A 16,902-nucleotide genomic window follows, 5' to 3' on the forward strand; every position below is an offset into this window, starting at 1 on the left:
CTGTTTCCCTAAAAAGTCTTTCACATCAGTTTATAGACACTGCTGTAGAATAGAAAAGACAGTTCCTCTACTTATGGTGTGACTTTATGGAGAGCCACGCAGAAGAGAAAAAAAAAAAAGAAGAAAGATTCATCAATCAAAACTGGTACTAATGTTTCAAGCAGTGCTGTTTTTTTAAGCAGCCTGTCACCCACGGCAATGGACCACATGGCCCCACCACACTTAGTACCTTATCAGTCATACCTCAAGATATTTTGAGTCAGAAGACCCGATCCCTGACCTGCCCAGTCGCCCGGTAACAGGAACTGCAGAGATCCTACCTAACCACACATTGCACCTGAAATAGGGCAAATCATTCAGCAGAACACATTCATGCAAAAGGACAGTAATAAGTAACATAGTATGGAAAGTAAAAAGAAAAGAAAAAATTCAACAGTCAAGGTTCTTGGAAAGGGTACTTTTCCACAACATCGACTTTACATACAAAGGCCCAGCACAAGGGGAATCATAGTAAGCAGAAAGTTAGCCTACCATTGCCGGCAGAGATGACTTCCCAGGTTGTGCCGTCCTTCTGTGTCTAAACCATGTCTGTAGAGTTTCCCTTTCCGGCTCGAAGGACCAAATTGATGGGGAAACCCAAAACTCATGGGTTCCAGTAACATTTTGACTGCTGAAGCCGGATTGAAAAGTAGATGTTTATTATACAAGCATGTAGCTAGACCTCCATGCAGGGAGAGCAGAACAATACATGGTGTTGGATTCAAAGAAATGCTCTATCTAACTAAGGCTTTCTAATACAATTTCTATGCTCTACAGTGGGTGGTACCCGGCTATCTGATCTTTCTTTGAAGAGTCATCTGTGTCTTTGGTGTAACTCATTGAGATGGGAATAGTTATCCAAATGTTATTGTTACTTCCATTGTCCTTTGGGTTTAACAGATCTTCAAAGGCTGTGATAATAATCTTGTAGACAATAGGTGGTGTGAATGCTGTGGAGCTGGAGGTAGAACTGGAGTGCCAAATGTATTTCATATTTATATCTAGAAATGGCTGCTCCATTTTTCCCTTACAACTGACACCAATGTAAGGACATACTACTCCACTGACACCAATGTAAGGGACATACTACTCCACTGACACCAATGTAAGAGAGATACTACTCCACTGACACCAATGTAAGAGAGATACTACTCCACTGACACCAATGTAAGGAACATACTACTCCACTGACACCAATGTAAGGAACATACTACTCCACTGACACCAATGTAAGTGAGGTACTACTCCACTGACACCAATGTAAGATAGATACTATTCAACTGACACCAATGTAAGAGAGATACTCCACTGACACCAATGTAAGAGAGATACTCCACTGACACCAATGTATGGGAGGTACTACTCCACTGACACCAATGTAAGATAGATACTATTCCACTAACACCAATGTAAAATAGATACTATTCCACTGACACCAATGTAAGGACATACTACTCCATTGACACCAATGTAAGTGAGGTACTACTCCACTGACACCAATGTAAGAACATACTACTCCATTGACACCAACGTAAGAGAGATACTACTCCACTGATACCAATGTAAGAGAGATACTACTCCACTGACACCAATGTATGGGAGGTACTACTCCACTGACACCAATGTAAGGGACATACTACTCCACTGACACCAATGTAAGGACATACTACTCCACTGACACCAATGTAAGGACATACTACTCTACTGACACCAATGTAAGAGACATACTACTCCACTGACACCAATGTATGTAAAAAGGCAAAATGTTTGGTGTGCTCCTCGGTGTCAGTGAACTCCTCTCCTATCAGCTGGTGAATGTTCTGCACGGCTCTGGATGCGGGAACTTTGTGCAGCTGTTGTTCTGTCTGTCTTCCTCTCTGCCATGGACAGCTGCTGCCTCCCTCCTGCATTTACCACCCCCCTCCCCCTCCACCTGACACCACATTTCATCCCAGCCCGAGAAAACACAGAGACCCCGTTCTCCAGGCTGGAACTGGGAGGGATCAGATTCCGGGACTGGCAGAGGGAAGTCATATAATCGCAGCACTGATTACTGACACCACGCATGTCATGTAAGTGGCATTCTACTCCACTGACACCAATGTAAGGGACATAATACTCCACTGACACCAATGTAAGGGACATAATACTCCACTGACACCAATGTAAGGGACATACTACTCAACTGACACCAATGTAAGGGACATACTATTCCAGTGACACCAATGTAAAGGACATACTACTCCACTGACACCAATGTAAGGGACATACTACCCCACTGACACCAATGTAAGGGACATACTATTCCACTGACACCAATGTAAGGGACATACTATTCCAATTACACCAATGTAAGAGACATACTACTCCACTGACACCAATGTAAGGGACATACTAATCCACTGACACCAATGTAAGAGAGATATACTACTCCACTGACACCAATGTAAAGGATATATTACTCCACTGACACCAATGTAAGAAATGTACTACTCCACTGACACCAATGTAAAGGATATATTACTCCACAGACACCAATGTAAGAACATACTACTCCACTGACACCAATGTAAGGGACATACTACTCCACTGACACCAATGTAAGGGACATACTACTCCACTGACACCAATGTAAGGGACATACTACTCCACTGACACCAATGTAAGGACATACTACTCCACTGACACCAATGTAAGGACATACTACTCCACTGACACCAATGTAAGGGACATACTACTCCACTGACACCAATGTAAGGGACATACTACTCCACTGACACCAATGAAACATGCACACATCACCCCCATACTTAAAAATCCCTCCCTGGACCCCAATGACCCGAACAACCTCAGACCCATCTCCCTGCTCCCATTTACATCCAGACTCCTCGAGCGCCTCGTCTACACCCACCTAAGCCAAAATTTGCACGTTCCTAACCCCAGAAACCACTAAACAGATCATCCCCTCCCTCATCATATCACGACTGGACTACTGCAACTCCCTCCTCACTGGCCTGCCTCGCCACAGGCTATCCCCGCTTCAGTCCATTCTGAATACGGCTGCCAGACTCATTCACCTTACCAACTGCTCCATCTCCGCCACCCCCCTCTGCCAATCCCTCCACTGGCCTCCACTCAGTGTCCTCCACCCCTCTCTGCCAATCCCTCCACTGGCCTCCGCTCAGTTTCCGCCACCCTTCTCTGCCAATCCCTCCACTGACCTCCACTCAGTGTCCTCCACCCCTCTCTGCCAATCCCTCCACTGGCCTCCACTCAGTGTCCTCCACCCCCCTCTGCCAATCCCTCCACTGATCTCCACTCAGTGTCCTCCACCCCTCTCTGCCAATCCCTCCACTGGCCTCCACTCAGTGTCCTCCACCCCCCTCTGCCAATCCCTCCACTGGCCTCCACTCAGTGTCCTCCACCCCCCTCTGCCAATCCCTCCACTGAACTCCACTCAGTGTCCTCCACCCCTCTCTGCCAATCCCTCCACTGACCTCCACCCCTCTCTGCCAATCCCTCCACTGACCTCCACCCCTCTCTGCCAATCCCTCCACTGACCTCCACCCCTCTCTGCCAATCCCTCCACTGGCTTCCGATTGCACAACGGATCAAATTCAAAATCCTAACGCTGACGTACAAAGCCGTCCACCATACTGCCCCGAACTACATCACTGACCTAATATCCAAGTACCGCCCAACACGCACACTCCGCTCCTCACAAGACCTCCTTCTCTCTAGTTCCCTGGTCTCCTCCTTCTGTCTAGTTCCCTGGTCTCCTCCTCCCCTCTAGTTCCCTGGTCTCCTCCTCCTTCTCTCTAGTTCCCTGGTCTCCTCCTCCCCTCTAGTATCCTGGTCTCCTCCTCCTTCTCTCTAGTTCCCTGGTCTCCTCCTCCCCTCTAGTTCCCTGGTCTCCTCCTTCTCTCTAGTTCTCTGGTCTCCTCCTCCCCTCTAGTTCCCTGGTCTCCTCCTTCTCTCTAGTTCCCTGGTCTCCTCCTCCCCTCTAGTTCCCTGGTCTCCTCCTCCCCTCTAGTTCCCTGGTCTCCTCCTTCTCTCTAGTTCCCTGGTCTCCTCCTTCTCTCTAGTTCTCTGGTCTCCTCCTCCCCTCTAGTTCCCTGGTCTCCTCCTTCTCTCTAGTTCCCTGGTCTCCTCCTCCCCTCTAGTTCCCTGGTCTCCTCCTCCCCTCTAGTTCCCTGGTCTCCTCCTTCTCTCTAGTTCCCTGATCTCCTCCTTCTCTCTAGTTCCCTGGTCTCTTCCTTCTCTCTAGTTCCCTGGTCTCCTCTTTCTCTCTAGTTCCCTGGTCTCCTCCTTCTCTCTAGTTCCCTGGTCTCCTCCTCCCCTCTAGTATCCTGGTCTCCTCCTCCTTCTCTCTAGTTCCCTGGTCTCCTCCTCCCCTCTAGTTCCCTGGTCTCCTCCTTCTCTCTAGTTCCCTGGTCTCCTCCTTCTCTCTAGTTCCCTGGTCTCCTCCTCCCCTCTAGTTCCCTGGTCTCCTCCTCCCCTCTAGTTCCCTGGTCTCCTCCTCCCCTCTAGTTCCCTGGTCTCCTCCTCCCACGCTCTCCTCCAGGACTTCCCCAGGGTGTCTCCCATCCTCTGGATATAGAAATCTAGGGCGTGGCTGTATTTCGAGGGCAGTAAGTGCTGTGACCATGTCCACCTTCCACGCTGTCTGTGATGGACACCATTTCCACGTAAAGCTGGCATTGTTCTACCCCAAAGCTGCGCTGTGTTGGAACACAAATATTGCTGCTGTGAAGTGAAGGAGCAGAAAGATCTGTGAAAGCCGACATTTAAAGGGGACTATGGAGATGGGACCTCTGCATGTTCCTGCAAGGAAAGAGTCCGTCACATTGGTGACCATTGTCCTTCACAGACACCTTGGCTGATCACCGCTGATAGGAGCCCCACAAGGAGATCTACTGAAGGAAGGAAGCGGCCCATAAGAGGTAAGGATCCAGGGTGTTGGCCCCTAGGGGTCACTGGGGGGAGGGGGCAATCTAGCCCCAATAGGAGAAGATTTTGGCCCAATCATTGTTGCACAGAGTGGACAGTTGTTTGCACTGTTTTGGCTCTATAGCACTTTATGTATAGAAAGGTTTATAAATACCTCGTTATTATGTATACAGTAGGTGTGTGAGCACGGGATGGCATGTTTACACACGTGTTCTATGTATTTACAGTGTGAACACGCGTGTCCATTATTTATACAGTAGGTGTGTGAGCACGGGAGTTCATGTTTACACACGTGTTCTATGTATTTACAGTGTGAACACGCGTGTCCATTATTTATACAGTAGGTGTGTGAGCACGGGAGTTCATGTTTACACACGTGTTCTATGTATTTACAGTGTGAACACGCGTGTCCATTATTTATACAGTAGGTGTGTGAGCACGGGAGTTCATGTTTACACACGTGTTCTATGTATTTACAGTGTGAACACGCGTGACCGTTATTTATACAGTGGCTGTGTGAGCACGGGAGTTCATGTTTACACACGTGTTCTATGTATTTACAGCGTGAACACGCATGTCCGTTATTTATACAGTAGGTGTGTGAGCACGGGAGTTCATGTTTACACACGTGTTCTATGTATTTACAGCGTGAACACGCGTGTCCATTATTTATACAGTAGGTGTGTGAGCACGGGAGTTCATGTTTACACACGTGTTCTATGTATTTACAGCGTGAACACGCGTGTCCATTATTTATACAGTAGGTGTGTGAGCACGGGAGTTCATGTTTACACACGTGTTCTATGTATTTACAGTGTGAACACGCGTGACCATTATTTATACAGTGGCTGTGTGAGCACGGGAGTTCATGTTTACACACGTGTTCTATGTATTTACAGTGTGAACACGCCTGTCCATTATTTATACAGTAGGTGTGTGAGCACGGGAGTTCATGTTTACACACGTGTTCTATGTATTTACAGTGTGAACACGCGTGTCCATTATTTATACAGTAGGTGTGTGAGCGCGGGAGTTCATGTTTACACACGTGTTCTATGTATTTACAGTGTGAACACGCGTGTCCATTATTTATACAGTAGGTGTGTGAGCACGGGAGTTCATGTTTACACACGTGTTCTATGTATTTACAGTGTGAACACGCGTGCCCATTATTTATACAGTAGGTGTGTGAGCACGGGAGTTCATGTTTACACACGTGTTCTATGTATTTACAGTGTGAACACGCGTGACCATTATTTATACAGTAGGTGTGTGAGCACGGGAGTTCATGTTTACACACGTGTTCTATGTATTTACAGTGTGAACACGCCTGTCCATTATTTATACAGTAGGTGTGTGAGCACGGGAGTTCATGTTTACACACGTGTTCTATGTATTTACAGTGTGAACACGCGTGTCCATTATTTATACAGTAGGTGTGTGAGCACGGGAGTTCATGTTTACACACGTGTTCTATGTATATACAGTGTGAACACGCCTGTCCATTATTTATACAGTAGGTGTGTGAGCACGGGAGTTCATGTTTACACACGTGTTCTATGTATTTACAGCGTGAACACGCGTGTCCATTATTTATACAGTAGGTGTGTGAGCACGGGAGTTCATGTTTACACACATGTTCTATGTATTTACAGCGTGAACACGCCTGTCCATTATTTATACAGTAGGTGTGTGAGCACGAAAGTTCATGTTTACACACGTGTTCTATGTATTTACAGCGTGAACACGCGTGTCCATTATTTATACAGTAGGTGTGTGAGCACGGGAGTTCATGTTTACACACGTGTTCTATGTATTTACAGCGTGAACACGCGTGTCCATTATTTATACAGTAGGTGTGTGAGCACGGGAGTTCATGATTACACACGTGTTCTATGTATTTACAGTGTGAACACGCATGTCCGTTATTTATACAGTAGGTGTGTGAGCACGGGAGTTCATGTTTACACACGTGTTCTATGTATTTACAGTGTGAACACGCATGTCCATTATTTATACAGTAGGTGTGTGAGCACGGGAGTTCATGTTTACACACGTGTTCTATGTATTTACAGTGTGAACACGCATGTCCGTTATTTATACAGTAGGTGTGTGAGCACGGGAGTTCATGTTTACACACGTGTTCTATGTATTTACAGTGTGAACACGCATGTCCGTTATTTATACAGTAGGTGTGTGAGCACGGGAGTTCATGTTTACACACGTGTTCTATGTATTTACAGTGTGAACACGCATGTCCGTTATTTATACAGTAGGTGTGTGAGCACGGGAGTTCATGTTTACACACGTGTTCTATGTATTTACAGTGTGAACACGCATGTCCGTTATTTATACAGTAGGTGTGTGAGCACGGGAGTTCATGTTTACACACGTGTTCTATGTATTTACAGTGTGAACACGCATGTCCGTTATTTATACAGTAGGTGTGTGAGCACGGGAGTTCATGTTTACACACGTGTTCTATGTATTTACAGTGTGAACACGCGTGTCCGTTATTTATACAGTAGGTGTGTGAGCACGGGAGTTCATGTTTACACACGTGTTCTATGTATTTACAGTTTGAACACGCGTGTCCATTATTTATACAGTAGGTGTGTCAGCACGGGAGTTCATGTTTACACACGTGTTCTATGTATTTACAGTGTGAACACGCGTGTCCATTATTTATACAGTAGGTGTGTGAGCACGGGAGTTCATGTTTACACACGTGTTCTATGTATTTACAGCGTGAACACGCGTGTCCATTATTTATACAGTAGGTGTGTGAGCACAAGAGTTCATGTTTACACACGTGTTCTATGTATTTACAGCGTGAACACGCCTGTCCATTATTTATACAGTAGGTGTGTGAGCACGGGAGTTCATGTTTACACACGTGTTCTATGTATTTACAGCGTGAACACGCGTGTCCGTTATTTATACAGTAGGTGTGTGAGCACGGGAGTTCATGTTTACACACGTGTTCTATGTATTTACAGCGTGAACACGCATGTCCGTTATTTATACAGTAGGTGTGTGAGCACGGGAGTTCATGTTTACACACGTGTTCTATGTATTTACAGCGTGAACACACGTGTCCATTATTTATACAGTAGGTGTGTGAGCACGGGAGTTCATGTTTACACACGTGTTCTATGTATTTACAGCGTGAACACGCCTGTCCATTATTTATACAGTAGGTGTGTGAGCACGGGAGTTCATGTTTACACACGTGTTCTATGTATTTACAGTGTGAACACGCGTGTCCATTATTTATACAGTAGGTGTGTGAGCACGGGAGTTCATGTTTACACACGTGTTCTATGTATTTACAGTGTGAACACGCATGTCCGTTATTTATACAGTAGGTGTGTGAGCACGGGAGTTCATGTTTACACACGTGTTCTATGTATTTACAGTGTGAACACGCATGTCCGTTATTTATACAGTAGGTGTGTGAGCACGGGAGTTCATGTTTACACACGTGTTCTATGTATTTACAGTGTGAACACGCATGTCCGTTATTTATACAGTAGGTGTGTGAGCACGGGAGTTCATGTTTACACACGTGTTCTATGTATTTACAGTGTGAACACGCATGTCCGTTATTTATACAGTAGGTGTGTGAGCACGGGAGTTCATGTTTACACACGTGTTCTATGTATTTACAGCGTGAACACACGTGTCCATTATTTATACAGTAGGTGTGTGAGCACGGGAGTTCATGTTTACACACGTGTTCTATGTATTTACAGCGTGAACACGCATGTCCATTATTTATACAGTAGGTGTGTGAGCACGGGAGTTCATGTTTACACACGTGTTCTATGTATTTACAGTGTGAACACGCATGTCCATTATTTATACAGTAGGTGTGTGAGCACGGGAGTTCATGTTTACACACGTGTTCTATGTATTTACAGTGTGAACACGCGTGTCCATTATTTATACAGTAGTGTGTGAGTACGGGAGTTCATGTTTACACACGTGTTCTATGTATTTACAGTGTGAACACGCGTGTCCATTATTTATACAGTAGGTGTGTGAGCACGGGAGTTCATGTTTACACACGTGTTCTATGTATTTACAGTGTGAACACGCGTGTCCATTATTTATACAGTAGGTGTGTGAGCACGGGAGTTCATGTTTACACACGTGTTCTATGTATTTACAGTGTGAACACGCGTGTCCATTATTTATACAGTAGGTGTGTGAGCACGGGAGTTCATGTTTACACACGTGTTCTATGTATTTACAGTGTGAACACGCGTGTCCATTATTTATACAGTAGTGTGTGAGTACGGGAGTTCATGTTTACACACGTGTTCTATGTATTTACAGCGTGAACACGCGTGTCCATTATTTATACAGTAGGTGTGTGAGCACGGGAGTTCATGTTTACACACGTGTTCTATGTATTTACAGTGTGAACACGCGTGTCCATCATGGAACACGGATATTTAGTAGCAGTATGACACGACTTATATATTGTTACACTGTTGCTATGAAGACGTTTATTGTATGAATTGTGATTGGTTCAGGTTGTATTCTATGAATTGTCCCATATTTGTATTTAGTATTTATTATGAGTTACACTATTTATTGGTGTCATTTACACTGTTTTAGGTGTCAGTTGGTGAGTGTCGGCAGCTTAAGGCGAGGTTCTACTTCCATTTATAGCGCAGGAGGACCTTTGATTATTTGTTAACCCATCCTCTGGAACTCCCTACCCCAACCCATCAGATTATCACCTACTCTCCTCTCCTTTAGGCGCCCCCTGAAAACCCATCTCTTCAGGGAAGCCTACCCCACCCCCCGCTAACCTGCCGATCTCCTCCACTCTTCCTACCACTCCATCCCCCACAGCTATCTCCTCCTGTACCACCATCCCCCCCTCCTAGATTGTAAGCTCCCAGGATCAGGGCCCTCGATCCCCTCATGTATCACATTGTATTGGTATTGTTCTGTCACATGTTCTGTCCCCTCTGTAATGTACAGCGCTGAGCCAACTATCGGGGCTTTATAAATCCTGTATAATAATAATAATAATGGATGTAAAAGGCAATGTGTTTGCTGTGCTCCTCGGTGTCACTGATCTCCCCTCCTATCAGCTGGTGAATGTTCTGCACGGCTCTGGATCCGGGAACTTTGTGCATCTGTTGTTCTGTCTGTCCTCCTCTCTGCCATGGACAGCTGCTACCCCCCTCCTCCTACATTTACCACCCCCCTCCCCCTCCACCTGACACCACATTTCATCCCAGTCCAAGAAAACACAGAGACCCCGTTCTCCAGGCTGGGACTGGGAGAGATCAGATTCCGGGACTGGCAGAGGGAAGTCATATAATCGCAGCTCTGATTACTGACACCACTCATGTCATGTAATGGCATTCTACTCCACTGACACCAATGTAAGGACATACTACTCCACTGACACCAATGTAAGGACATACTACTCCACTGACACCAATGTAAGGACATACTACTCCACTGACACCAATGTAAGGGACATACTAATCCACTGACACCAATGTAAGGGACATACTACACCACTGACACCAATGTAAGGACATACTACTCCTCTGACATCAATGTAAGGGACATACTACTCCACTGACACCAATGTAAGGGACATACTACTCCACTGACACCAATGTAAGGACATACTACTCCACTGACACCAATGTAAGGGACATACCACTCCACTGACACCAATATAAGGACATACTACTCCACTGACACCAATGTAAGGGACATACTAATCCACTGACACCAATGTAAGGACATACTACTCCACTGACATCAATGTAAGGAGATACTACTCCACTGACACCAATATAAGGGACATACTACTCCACTGACACCAATGTAAGAGACATACTACTCCACTGACACCAATGTAAGGGACATACTACTCCACTGACACCAATGTAAGGACATATTACTCCTCTGTGGGTGTCCCCAGTGTGCCGTCCCCCTTCCCTTGTGTCCCGGGTATTATATACAGTATATACACAGTGTGTCTGTAGAGCCTGTAGTGTCCCGTCTTGTCTATTCTTAGTCTCTATCCATCTGGTGGGGGGGGGGAGGGGGGCCTCTCTAATGGGGAATCTTCTTGGCTGTCACATGACCTCCCATGTGGAGGAATCTCCATGTCTGGGTGTGGAATGTAATGGGATCTTCCAGAGAAGACCTTCAGACTCCCCTCCATCTCTCTCCATTGGTGGGGAAACGTTTCCCTCTGAAAGAGTAAAGAGGACATGAGAAGGAAGAGAACGTCTCCACTTCCCGTCACTCAAAGCCAAAGGACTCATCCCAGCCATTCCTGGAGAGAAGGAGGACTAGAGGAATCCAGGAGGAGGACTGGTGAGGGTCTATACAGAGTACCCCTCATATGGTTCAGGAGGGGGCCGCATGCCTGGCACTCCCTTCCCTGGCCAGCTTGGCTGCATGCCTGGCACTCCCTTCCCTGGCCAGCTTGGCTGCATGCCTGGCACTCCCTTCCCTGGCCAGCTTGGCTGCATGCCTGGCACTCCCTTCCCTGGCCAGCTTGGCTGCATGCCTGGCACTCCCTTCCCTGGCCAGCTTGGCTGCATGCCTTGCACTCCCCTCCCTGGCCAGCTTGGCTGCATGCTTGGCACTCCCTTCCCTGGCCAGCTTGGCCGCATGCTTGGCACTCCCTTCCCTGGCCAGCTTGGCTGCATGCTTGGCACTCCCTTACCTGGCCAGCTTGGCTGCATGCTTGGCACTCCCTTCCCTGGCCAGCTTGGCCGCATGCTTGGCACTCCCTTCCCTGGCCAGCTTGGCTCCATGCTCGGATTGGGGGTCCGCTATGGATTTTCTACAGGGACCTCACACTATATTTAACATTTTTGTGTGATTAACCCCCTAATATCCACACCAGACTCATATTGCTTTTTTGCATTGTTGGGGGGCTCTTTCATGGAGCAGATACCATGGAAGGGGTGTGACCCCAAAAACAGCGGTGTATGCATGACTCGTCATTACTGGGATCACTCAAATAAAAATGTGTGGAGTGACAGAATGCAGGGGAACTACAAGAACCAGAAGACCCCCTCATTGTTCCCCTGTCAACCCCACAACCCCTTGTCATCCCTACTGTCCCCACACTGCTCCCTGTCCTCCCTACTGTCCCCCACACTGCCCCCTGTCCTCCATACTGTCCCCCACACTGCCCCCTGTCCTCCCTAATGTCCCCCACACTGCCCCCTGTCCTCCCTAATGTCCCCCACACTGCCCCCTGTCCTCCCTACTATAACCCACAATGCGCTCTGTCATCCCTACTGTCCCCCACAATGCCCCCTGTATTCCCTACTGACCCATACTGCCTCCTGTCCTCCCTACTGTCTCCCACACTGTCCCCTGTCCTCCCTACTGTCCCCACAATGCCCCCTGTCCTCCCAAATGTCCCTACACTGCCTCCTGTCCTCCCTACTGTCCCCCACACTGCCTCCTGTCCTCCCTACTGTCCCCCACAATGTCCCCTATTCTCCCTACTTTCCCCCAAAATGCCCCCTGTCCTCCCTACTGTCCCCACAATGCCCCCTGTCCTCCCTACTGTCCCCTCAGTGCCCCCTGTCCTCCCTACTGTCCCCACAATGCCCCCTGTCCTCCCTACTGTCCCCTCAGTGCTCCCTGTCCTCCCTACTGTCCCCACAATGCCTCTGTCCTCCCTACTGTCCCCCACACTGTCCCCTGTCCTCCCTACTGTCCCCACAATGCCCCCTGTCCTCCCAAATGTCCCTACACTGCCTCCTGTCCTCCCTACTGTCCCCCACACTGCCTCCTGTCCTCCCTACTGTCCCCCACAATGTCCCCTATTCTCCCTACTTTCCCCCAAAATGCCCCCTGTCCTCCCTACTGTCCCCACAATGCCCCCTGTCCTCCCTACTGTCCCCTCAGTGCCCCCTGTCCTCCCTACTGTCCCCACATTGCCCCCTGTCCTCCCTACTGTCCCCCACACTGTCCCCTGTCCTCCCTACTGTCCCCACAATGCCCCCTGTCCTCCCTACTGTCTCTCACACTACCCCCTCTCCTCCCGACTGTTACTGCACTGTCCCCCTGTCCTCCCTACTGTCCATGCAATGCCCCCTGTCCTACCTTCTATCCCCACAATGCCCCCTGTCCTCCCTACTGTCAACCACAATGCCCCCTGTCCTCCCTACTGTCCCCCACACTACTCCCTATCCTCAATATTGTCCCCACACTGCGCCCTGTCCTCCCTTTCCCCTCAGTGCCCCCTGTCCTCCCTACTGTCCCCCACAATTCGCCCTGTCCTCCCTTCTGTCCCCCACAATTCCCCCTGTCCTCCCTACTGTTCCCCACAATGTTCCCTGCCCTCCCTACTGTCCCCCACAATGTCCCCTGTCCTCCCTACTGTCCCCCAAAATGTTCCCTGCCCTCCCTACTGTCCCCCACAATGTCCCCTGTCCTCCCTACTGTCCCCCAAAATGTTCCCTGTCCTCCCTACTGCTCCCACAATGCCCCCTGTCCTCCCTACTGTCCCCCACACTGCCCCCTGTCCTCCCTACTGTCCCCCACACTGCCCCCTGTCCTCCCTACTGTCCCCCACACTGCCCCCTGTCCTCCCTACTGTCCCCCACAATGCCCCCTGTCCTCCCTACTGTCCCCCACACTGCCTCCTGTCCTCCCTACTGTCCCCCACAATGCCCCCTGTCCTTCCTACTGTTCCCCACAATGCCCCCTGTCCTTCCTACTGTCCCCCACACTGCCTCCTGTCCTCCCTACTGTCCCCCACACTGCCTCCTGTCTTCCCTACTGTCCCTACACTGCCCCCTGTCCTTCCTACTGTCCCTCACAATGCCCCATGTCCTCCCTACTGTCCCCCACAATGCCCCCTGTCCTCCCTACTGTCCCACACAATGCCCCCTCTCCTCCCAAATTTCCCTACACTGCCCCCTGTCCACCCTACTGTCCCCCACACTGCCCCCTGTCCTCCCTACTGTCCCCCACACTGCCCCCTGTCCTCCCTACTGTCCCCCACACTGCCCCCTGTCCTCCCTACTGTCCCCCACAATGCCCCCTGTCCTCCCTGCTGTCCCCCACAATGCCCCCCTTCCTCCCTACTGTCCCCCACAATGCCCCCTGTACTTCCTACTGTCCCCCACACTGCCCCCTGTCCTCCCTACCGTCCACCACACTGCCTCTTGTCCTCCCTACTGTCCCCCACAATGCCCCCTGTCCTCCCTACTGTCCCCCACAATGCCCCCTGTCCTCCCTACTGTCCCCCACAATGCCCCCTGTCCTCCCTACTGTCCCCCACAATGCCTCCTGTCCTCCCTACTGTCCCCCACAATGCCCCCTGTCCTCCCTACTGTTCCCCACACTGCCCCCTCTCCTCCCTACTGTCCCCCACAATGCTTCCTGTCCTCTCTACTGTCCCCCACAATGCCCCCTGTCCTTCCTACTGTCCCCCACAATGCCTCCTGTCCTCCCTACTGTCCCCCACAATGCCTCCTGTCCTCCCTACTGTCCCCCACAATGCCCCCTGTACTTCCTACTGTCCCCCACAATGCCTCTTGTCCTCCCTACTGTCCCCCACAATGCCCCCTGTCCTTCCTACTGTCCCCCACAATGCCTCCTGTACTTCCTACTGTTCCCCACAATGCCCCCTGTCCTCCCTACTGTTCCCCACAATGCCCCCTGTCCTCCCTACTGTCCCCCACAATGCTCCCTGTCCTTCCTACTGTTCCCCACAATGCCCCCTGTCCTCCCTACTGTTCCCCACAATGCCCCCTGTCCTCCCTACTGTTCCCCACAATGCCCCCTGTCCTCCCTACTGTTCCCCACAATGCCCCCTGTCCTCCCTACTGTCCCCCACAATGCCCCCTGTCCTTCCTACTGTTCCCCACAATGCCCCCTGTCCTCCCTACTGTTCCCCACAATGCCCCCTGTCCTCCCTACTGTCCCCCACAATGCCCCCTGTCCTTCCTACTGTTCCCCACAATGCCCCCTGTCCTCCCTACTGTCCCCCACACTGCCCCCTGTCCTCCCTACTGTCCCCCATACTGCCTCCTGTCCTTCCTAATGTTCCCCACAATGCCTTCTGTCCTCCCTACTGTCCCCCACAATGCCTTCTGTCCTCCCTACTGTCCCCCACAATGCCCCTGTCCTCCCTACTGTCCCCCACAATGCCTTCTGTCCTCCCTACTGTCCCCCACAATGCCCTCTGTCCTCCCTACTGTCCCTACACTGCCCCCTGTCCTCCCTACTGTCCCCCACAATGCCCCCTGTCCTCCCTAATGTCCCCCACAATGCTCCCTGTCCTCCCTACTGTCCCCACACTGCCCCCTGTCCTCCCTACTGTCCCCACACTGCCCCCTGTCCTCCCTACTGTCACCCATACTGCCCCCTATCCTCCCTACTGTCCCCCACAATGTCCCCTATTCTCCCTACTTCCCCCCACAATGAATCCTGTCCTCCCTACTGTCCCCCACAATGCCTCCTGTCCTCCCTACTGTCCCCTCAATGCCCCCTGTCCTCTCTACTGTCCCCACACTGCCTCCTGTCCTCCCTACTGTCCCCCACACTGCCTCCTGTCCTCCCTATTGTCCCCACACTGCCTCCTGTCCTCCCTACTGCCCCCCACAATGCCCCCTGTCCTCCCTACTGTCCCCCACACTGCCCCCTGTCCTCCCTACTGTCCCCCACAATGCCCCCTGTCCTCCCTACTGTTCCCCACACTGCCCCCTGTCCTTCCTACTGTTCCCCACAATGCCCCCTGTCCTCCCTACTGTCCCCCATAATGCCCCCTGTCCTCCCTACTGTTCCCCACACTGCCCCCTGTCCTCCCTACTGTCCCCCATAATGCCCCCTGTCCTCCCTACTGTCCCCCATACTGCCTCCTGTCCTTCCTACTATTCCCCACAATGCCCCCTGTCCTCCCTACTTTCCCCCACAATGCCCCCTGTCCTCCCTACTTTCCCCACAATGCCCCCTGTCCTCCCTACTGTCCCCCACACTGCCCCCTGTCCTCCCTACTGTCCCCCACACTGCCCCCTGTCCTCCCTACTGTCCCCCACAATGCCTCCTGTCCCCCCTACTGTCCCCCACAATGCCCCCTGTCCTCCCTACTGTCCCCCACACTGCCCCCTGTCCTCCCTACTTTCCCCCACAATGCCCCCTGTCCTTCCTACTGTCCCCACACTGCCCCCTGTCCTCCCTACTGTCCCCCACACTGCCCCCTGTCCTTCCTACTGTCCCCCACAATGCCCCCTGTCCTCCCTACTGTCCCCCACACTGCCCCCTGTCCTCCCTACTGTCCCCCACAATGCCCCCTGTCCTTCCAATTTTCTGTATGCTGGGGTCTTATCGGAATCTGAAAGCCCCCCCATGTGAATGAGTATGGAGTACATGTTACAGTTACTCATTCACAAGAAAAAATGTGTAAATAATGACAGGAGACCTTCTGTGACAAGTCCTTTATTAAAAATAAAAATGTAAAAAATGTCCCCCGAATAGATCCAACGTCACTCACAATGCCCGCCGCCATCGCTACCCCGAAAAAGGAAAAAAACTTGTGACTCCGGCTCCCGGGAATGGCGGCTCTGAACCTGGAAGTGACAGAATGTTTGTCATTTCGGGGTTCAGTCATCACAGATGAGATCGGGGGATCAGATCCTCTCCAAGCTCCTCCTGCTTAGTAAGATGAAGTGGTTTACCGATGTTCCTCCGTCCTGAACATCCTGGAGGAAACACGGCAGGCACCAGCAGGGGGGAGGGGCGGCACATTCTCCGTACTGTAAAGTGATTGGCTGCTTCTACAGCTGCCCGGATCAATTTTACATGACCGCTTGCTGAAATAATAATACAAACCTCATTTGTGTTTAACCCCTTGAATACCAGAAGGATAAGAAATGTACCTTAGTAGACGAG

This window comes from Staurois parvus, unplaced genomic scaffold, assembly GCF_062004578.1.
Source record: "Staurois parvus isolate SC_StPar_1 unplaced genomic scaffold, SC_StPar_1.0 ptg002098l, whole genome shotgun sequence".
Classification (NCBI taxonomy): Eukaryota; Metazoa; Chordata; class Amphibia; order Anura; family Ranidae; genus Staurois; species Staurois parvus.